Genomic DNA, 8,790 nt, shown 5'->3' with positions numbered 1-8,790 from the left:
CAAAGGGTTTCAATTTCCTATTTATTTACAGGTCTCATGACACTGAGCTTCTTATTTCACAATTTCATTCCTAGCTCCTGGTCCACAGCATGCTGTTAATAATATTTCTTGAATAACTGAAATACCTGGCAAATGAAAATAAAATTCCAGTTGAACTCACTGCGATCCTTATATTTATCTCACTGTCTCTCATATGACATAGTTATTTATTTGTTGAATAAATCGGCATACTTTTTCCATCACACACAGATCATGCAGTCTATACCCAAGCCAGTTGCCTTTATTGTCTCTGTTCAAAACAGAAAACTTTCTCTTCACTCCAAGCCCAAGTTGGTTTTTTTTCCTATTAAGTTATTTTAAAGAATCACAGAAAAAATGTAGCTTGTGCTTGAAATGTCCTTTTAAAATATTTTAACAATATTTTTAAGATATCACTGGTGTAATCTGATTTTTTTCACATATTTCCTTTTCGAAAAAATCGTGCTTAGAGAAAAGGACATAACATTAGCTTTACTATCTTAACCATTTTTTTTTTACAAGGAATGTTTAATAAGGTTGGTAACATATGCTTAACTAACATGCATTTCTGGATCACTGCAGCTAAAACAAAACACCCTATTCATTAAGTAAAAACGGTTTGTTTTATGTGTTGTACACTTCAGGGCAATTAGTAAAAAAAAGAAAAAACCCAGGATACACTTGTTTCGTATTCTAATGACACGTAGCACGTGAGGATGTATCTTCTACTCCTTTTTTCGTATCAGGATGCAGTGGCCCATCATGCATAACGAGACCTCTGATTAAGCATATATCAGTCTCATATTTCTGTTTCATTTCCATGATCTTGACCATGAAGAGATCAATAGGTTAATTTTGGGTTTTACTGGCCAAAGTGGAGGCCAGTATAGCCTCTGTTAAGACATCGGCAAGTTCAGTGTGAACCCACGTAGAGGTGCTCCCGCCACACCTATAAGTGTTTTTCTGTTCTTCTTTCTGCTTACATGACTCACTCCAAAAACTAATGTGCCTTTTCCTTTGAAGCTTCAGATCCCTCTCTTATTATTCTGGGATAAAGACCCTAATAATAAACACACAATTACAAAACCACCCCCACACTAGAGTTCTTCCATTAGGTGCAGCTATAGTTTGAGTGAAAGATAGTTTTTGAAGGGATATTCCGGATCATTCATACTTGTATTGTCTCATTGATACAATTAAGTTAATATAATGTGCTGACTTTCTGAATGCATTTAAAAGGATAAACAGTCCTTTCAATGCAGAGGGAAAGAACACACATCACTCTAGCACAGTGTCAAAGCCAAGGGAACTATTAAACCATCTGTTTTAAGTGCACAGTTCAGTAGTGGTAAGTATATTCACACTGTGGTGTTGCGGACCTCTAGAACTTTTCCATCCTGCAACACTGAAATTGTATACCCATTAAACATTTATGTCCCTCCTCCCCCAGTCCTTGCCAACCACCTTTCTATTTTCTGTTTCTATGCTTTGGACTGCTTTAGATACTTCATATGAGTGAAATCATTATAGCATTTGTCCTTTCGTCACTTGCTTATTTCAGTTAGTTAGCATACTATCCTCAAGGTTCATCCATGTTTAGTCTGTGGAAGGATTCCCTTCCTTTTTTAAGGCTGAAGAATATCCCACTGAATGGATATACCATCTTTTCTTTATCCATTCATTTGTCAAAGAACATTTGGGTTGCTTCTACTTCTTGGCTTTGTGAATAATGCTGAAATGAACATGGTGTACAAATATCTCTTTGAGATCCGATTTTGAATTCTTTTGGATATTGGAAAGTTCAGGAGATGCTGTTTTTCAACTTCATTATGTATTTTTTGAGCTTATTCCTTTCACTTAGCATTCTGTGTGTGAAATACAACCAAATTGTTTCCTGTAGTTCAGATAATTTTAATTTCATTCTTCTATGTGATATTCCTTTTTATGATTTTACCAAAATTTAGTTATCTATTCTAATATTATGATCCTGCTAAGTACTTTCTTATTCAACTATCTTGGTGAGCATGTGCTAGAGTTTCTCTAAGATATATACCCTAAAGCAGAATTGCTAGGCAGTAGGTATGCATATATTCAATTATACTAAATAACTAAATTTCTTTTCCAAGGGGATAATGCCAATGTAAATTCTTGCCACAAGCATTACGAGAGTTTTCGGTGCTACCCATCCTCACCAATAGTTGGTATAACCCCATGTTAAATTTTTACTAACCTGGTGCGTGTGTGATAGTAACTTATTTTGCAATTACCACTTTGCCTATGGATCTCACAAGCCGAGAGAGACACTAGTCACTTCCATTTTTGGAGACTCCTATGATATTCAAAAAAAATCAAGAAATGGCAAAATGCAGATGCAATATAATATTATTGTGCTATTTATAAACTAATCACAACTGAAAAAATAATCTGTGGTACATTATAAAAGGAATGGAATGCAAGTTTGAAGTCTTACAATGAAATCTTCAGTCCCATGAGTGTACACTTATAACTGTATGTGTAACTCTCATTTAGAGATTCCATCAAAAGTCTCAGATAACATGAAAAAATCCTCCTGAAGGAACTTTCAAATTGAAGTCCGGAGCAAAATGGTCGTACTGACTGCGTCCACCTACCCACTGACTCAGCCTCCACTCCCAACTCCTGCTCTTAAGGAGACCAACCTTAATGTCTGCCGGACCTATGGGTTTTATCCTAATTCATTAATGAAATACTTGCAAATGAACACTGCGGGGAATAAAACTCAAAAATAATTCACAGAAGGATAGTCCAGTGGGTGTGTCAAGAAAAGATGAATGCACCTTCCCTTCTGCCTTGCTTTGTGAGAATATTTGTTTATTCAACAAGTATTGACTTTCAAGTTCAAAGAAGTATGCTAAGCACTTTGGAGGAAACAAAGAAGAGCAAAACCAGGTGCCTGCCATCCCTGAAGCTCATCTGCTCGCTGTGGGGACTAGTCATGAAAATGACCCACAACTGTAAGGCAGTGTCTTTGGTGCAAGGGAAGCAGACACTATAAAGGGATTAAAGGAGATGACCCTTGAGGTAGGAGTGGAAGTATGAGGAGGAGTTCACCCGGTGATCAAGAAGGATGTTTCCATTAGAATTAATAGCATGTGTAAATGACCAGGAATCTGGGAAAGCTCAGGGCCAGTTGAGAGAATACTTAGAAGTGTTCTGTGGTCAGTCTGAAGGTATGCCCTGGAGTCAGAGATAAGGGCAATTAGTAAAACGTAAAACTGTGGCCAGATTCTCAATGCATTAAGCATCATGACAAATACGAACCATTAACAATAGATTATCAGCCATTTAAAACAGCAGTGATAGGATTTTATTTGCATTTTCCAAAGATAATCCTGTGGGAGTGCAAAGGATATTAAAAATAAGGACACTCACAGAGGAACAAGGGGACATGGGGAGGGGTTTGGGGGAGGGAAGGCATATTACGGGCTGACTCTATCCTTGTAAGACCCACTCTTTTCCAGGACATCTGCTCCTTTCCCGAGTCACTGGACCAGTAAATGGCTCCTCTGGAACCACCAACCCAATGGGTCTCAGAGCAATCGTCTGCTTCCTGGGGGAGTCAATGGGTCCTTGGGACAACCCTGGGCTCGAGTCACCCACCTAGGCCTGTTCCACAAAATGTGAGAATTATATTGCTGAAAGACATTCTAGACTCCAACCCAGCGCTTACAGGAGGAACTTTAGGTCCAGAGAAGTTAAGTTACTCACCCAACTCTAAACAACTAATCATGGCTGAGTCAGTACTCAAACCTGCCCCAGGACTGAGGTTCCAAGTTAACCACACAACAAAATCAAGACAGAACCAAAACTAGTCCTTGTTTCCTGTTGTATTGTTTTTCTACGACTGAGGGTCACACCCAAATTTATTAGTAGTAATGTTTACAAAGTCATTCACACCTATCACTGGGTAAGGTTCTATTGTTTTCAGAGCTCTCAAAATGGTGGAGACATAGGACCGGCTCTGAAACCCAGGACTAAATACATTTACTCTCTCTAGGCATTCTACCCCAGGCAGTTCGGGTAGGGCTTGCCTTTGTTCCTTTCTGCCCCAAGAATCTAGGGATGAGCCTTCGTGTAAGCACAGCACCAATCATAGTCTGGGAAACAAGCTCATTAAGAAGCAATGGGAGGAAAAACCCAGTGGATTGGTGGTTTTCAGAAAGGCTGATTTGGAGAGAGGAAATTCAATACAGGATTGGTGCACTTTTGGATTTAATACTTTAAGCAAAATACATATAGCCTGTCTGAGACAGAATTAGGCAGGTGGCCAATGTGGGGTGTGACAATGAGGTATTCCTGACCAAAGCCACACGCCTACCATACTTCCAAAGCTGCCAAAATTTGCCACCTTTATAAAAACCTGTTTGAGTGGTAGGCCATTATTTCTAGATACTTTGGCCTTCCTCCTCTATCCCTATTGAAATGATATGATGTATGAATTAATTCATTAATATCCGTTATTGCATGCACAGTAATATGTCAGTGCTGTGGCAGTGTGTTTAAGACAAATGACCGGAAGTGCAAAGGTTGGTTTATACATTTTTTTGTAAGATTTCATTTATTTATTTGAGAAAGAGGGCACACACACAAGCAGCGGGGAGGGGCAGAGGGAAAGAGAGAAGCAGACTCCCCACTGAGCAGGGAGCCTAACTTGGGGCTCGATCCCAGGACCCTGAGATCATGACCTGAGCTGAAAGCAGACACTTAACCCACTGAGCCACCCAGGCGCCCCAGTTTATAGAACTTTTAACACAAACTTTATCTCTCTTGATCCCCAAATCAGCCCATTTTTCCCCATTTTAGGATGAGAAAACTGAGGCTCAGAGAGGTTAAATGAATAATGTCACATAGCCAGGAAGTGGCAAAACTGCGATTTTAATCCATGTCTTCTAACCTTAAGTGTCATATTCTTTCCATTACATCTGTTTGGTATATTAGCAGAAATCTCTAAGACAAATGGGGCTCACATCTCAAAGAAGTTAATAATGTAATGTGTAAGGGAGTACAATGTAAATAACAAATCCAGATTTAAAATATTTTTTTATTATATCAACAGTGGCCTGAATGTTACTGAGTGCATACTATGCGTGTGGACTGAGCACTGGATCTAGAAAGTGCAAGCCCACAGCTCCATATATTATGATACACCCTGCAGCCATTGTTTCACGCCCCCCCCCCCCAGGAGAAGGGGAGGGCTTGAAAAAAAGACTTAAGTGAATTCAGCAAATATATTTCCCCAAACACTCCAAAAACCCACCCATCCTCTTAAGGCAGATCTAAGACCACACTGAAGAATTTCCTAATTAAGCAGAGACTGGAATTCAAATCTTTCTTCTATTCTGTAGCTTGTTTGTTTAGACTGGGGGGGTACAGCAGGAGAGGGAGAGAGAAAGAATCTTCAGTAGGCTCCACGCCCAGCACGGATCCTGACTGGCACTCTATCTCATGACCCTGACATGACCTAAGTGGAAATCAGGAGTTGGAATGCTTAACCAAACTGAGTCACCCAGGTGCCCTCTATACTGTAATTTTAATACTAACTAAATGTCAACTACAAACAACAACAAAAAACAACCCTTCTTTAAATTTTAAACTTTCAGTCTGCATTCATTCTTTAGAAGAGGCTGAGGTAATGCTTTAAGAGCAATGTTCCTCAGACTTCACTGTGCCTAAGACTCACCTGGACATCTGTTCAAGTGCAGATTCTGATGCTATAGGCTTGGGTGGGGTCTGAGGCTCCGCATGTTAATAACAAGCAGCGGGGAGGGGCAGAGGGAAAGAGAAGCAGACTCCCCACTGAGCAGGGAGCCTAACTTGGGGCTCTATCCATTTCGAGTTAGTAAACCCCAGAATATACTTGTATGCTCAGGTTTACGCATATTGTCAAAGCCTGGCTCCCCCCAGAAACTAATACAACAGTCTGTTGAGCAGCCCAAGTTGAGTTCACTGCTCCCACCCTAAAGGAGATCACTACCTAGGTTAAGTTCTAGCAACGTCTCAAAGGTGGAGGGCAAGGTCAAGATTTCTGTGACATTTGGGGGTTTGGTATAAGGTGGGTCTTTCATTATGCAACTTAATCAGGATTTGTTAATAATAATTATAATAATAATTTGTTAATAATAATTCAGGATTGGTGGACAGCAAGGGTGTCAAAGAGTCTTGGGGAGTAAACAGCTGTTTGATACCACCAACTGGAAAGTTCAACAGTCTCATTTCACAAGTTGTTTCTTCCTGCGCAAGAGTTCCAGGGATAGCAAAGACTTGTTGATGACGACAGTGAATAGTAAAAGCGGTACTGATAGTGAACTGTCGGGGTATAGATGGTTTGGGTTTTTAATACAGATGAGCACGCACGCGAAAGAGTCAGGGAGGAAGGCGGGAGGACGCGAGTCAGAAAGACTTTCTCGGCCGAGAGCGCCACCTGCTGGCATTGTGTGTAACAAAACACAAAAACTACAAATGCAAAAGCCGGTTTTAACAGAAAGACTCGGATGCCGCCTACCGACTTATTTTTAAATTTTTCAAATGGTTTCCAGAAAGATGATTCACTCTCATTATTTAAAATATATGTGTTATGGGCGCCTGGGTGGCTCAGTTGGTTAAGCGACGGCCTTCGGCTCAGGTCGTGAACCTGGAGTCCCTGGATTGAGTCCAGCCTCGGCCTCCCTGCTCAGCGGGGCGTCTGCTTCTCCCTCTGACCCTCTTTCCTCTTGTGCTCTCTGTCTCATTCTCTCTCTCAAATAAATAAATAAAACCTTTTTAAAAAAATCTTAAAATATATGTGTTATGCATCAATTATTTAAGAGATGCTAGAAACAGAAAAATAGATAACACAAGATGGGAAAGGCAAGTCTTGAAGACAGGCGAGCCCAGAGAAAAGATCTGGGTGAGGGATAGAATCATGGTTAAGAGGGGTGCTGTGTGCAACCCAAAGAACAGACTTGTCAATCAAGTGACCAGGGGTGACCAGGTGCAGGAGAGCTAGGGAAGCTTTATTGAGTCAAGGAAGCCTGAAGTGTCTCTTGAATGCGAATTGACAGTAGGTGTGAGAAGGAAGGTCTGAGAGTTCCAGGCAGAAGGAGAGGTAAGGTATGGACCTGCCAAGTGATTTAGTATGGTTGAACCATGTGAGGTACAGGGACTAAGAGAGAAAACTGGGGAGGGGTGCTAGGGTCAGATCCTGGAAGGCTTCACATGCTGCACTGTGGAGGTTATCCTGACCAAATAAACCCTAACCAAAGAATCCCTGTTGGGGGCGCCTGGGTAGCTCAGTCGCTTGGGCATCCAACTCTTGATTGATTTCAGCTCAGGTCATGGTCTCATGGTTGTGGCATCCAGCCTCATGTCACCTCCACACTGAGTGTGGAGCCAGCTTGGGATTCTCTCTCTCCCTCTGCCCCTCTCTACCTCTCAAGCACGCATGCTCGCTCTCTCCCTCTCTCTAAGGAAAAAAAAAAAAAGAACCCCTAATGGATATTAAGCAGGGAAATGCAGGATTAGACCTCTGTTTACAAATACTACACGGACAGCAGTACCCTTTCTTTGGAAGAAAGCAAAACTGGAAATCAGCACATCAGTTTGGACTTTTGCTGTTGCCAGTCACATAAACCTGTTCCACTCCCTTAAATAAAAAGGGAGAATTTATCAGACGGGCATCAGGAGTACACCAAATCATTGAAAGGCTGCGAGAGCAGGCTTGGAATCAGTTGGGAGCAAAGTCAGTTTGGAGGAGGCACAGCAATTGGGTCAGAGATGGAAGTGTGGCCAAGAGGATTCAGCGGCAGCAGGACGTGGCTGACCCTGCTGTTCTGAACTGGGTCGGCTGGCCCGGCAGGAACATGCGGGATCGTCAGCCCTCAGCCATCAGCCCATGCCTTGGAGGCTAGGTAGGCTAGGTAGCTATGGGAATTAACTGGCCACTCTGATTTCATAAGCATTATTGGTTAGGGTACCTGTTCGGCTGCAGTAACAAAGATCAAAATTTATGACCACTTAAACAAAGCCAATGTTATTTCTCCCGCGCATGGATGCCCAAACTGGTTTGGCAGCTGTCCTCTGAGATGCACTGCTGGCCGAACCGCCCTCGGTGTTGGTACTCTACAATCCTCCCGCCTAGTTTCTGTTTCGTGGTCCAAGAGAGCTGCTCCAGTTCCCACCATCATGTTTCCATTCCAGCTGCAGGAAGCAGGAACATAAAATGAGATGGCATGCTCCTTTCCTTTCAGAGCACAACTTGGAAATTTCATATCACTTCTACTTAGAAGCCATTGTCCAGAACCTGGTGACATAGCCACATCTAGCTGCAAGAAAAACGGACAAGTGTAGTCAGGATTCTGTGTGGCCAAGTGGTCAGTTAAAGTTCTATTGCGGGGTGCCTGAGTGGCTCAGTCGGTTAACGTTCAACTCTTGGTTTGGGCTCAGGTCATCATCTCACGGTCGTGGGATCAAGCCCCGAGTTCTATCCCTATGGAGGAAGGGAATGTATACTGGGGGACAACAAAAAAATCCCCAAAATAGGAACTGAGGAGCTAGATTCTGGAGAGACCAAAACAAAACAAAACAAAACAAAACAAAACAAAAAAAAAAACAAAAAAAAAACCCCACAAAAAACAGACAAACAAACAAACAAAAAACAAAGTCAACTGTCCAGTTCAGACAGGTAGATTAAGGGGAAGAACGTTTCATTTGTCTGAGTAAGAGATAACAGGGGCCAGAAAGAAGGCAGTATAATGA

At 41.8% G+C, this 8,790-nt stretch overlaps 1 non-coding gene across 1 annotated transcript; it reads right to left on the bottom strand.

Moving 5' to 3' along the window:
• Positions 1-1,225: 1,225 nt before the first annotated feature.
• On the bottom strand, positions 1,226-1,356 carry LOC113923268. The gene has a single exon (XR_003520266.1). It is a non-coding gene; the product is annotated as a small nucleolar RNA SNORA22 (small nucleolar RNA).
• Between the last annotated feature and the right edge of the window lie 7,434 nt (positions 1,357-8,790).

The sequence above is a fragment of the Zalophus californianus genome, chromosome 9, assembly GCF_009762305.2.
Source record: "Zalophus californianus isolate mZalCal1 chromosome 9, mZalCal1.pri.v2, whole genome shotgun sequence".
Taxonomy (NCBI): domain Eukaryota; kingdom Metazoa; phylum Chordata; class Mammalia; order Carnivora; family Otariidae; genus Zalophus; species Zalophus californianus.
This window is presented reverse-complemented; position numbering and strand designations above follow the sequence as displayed.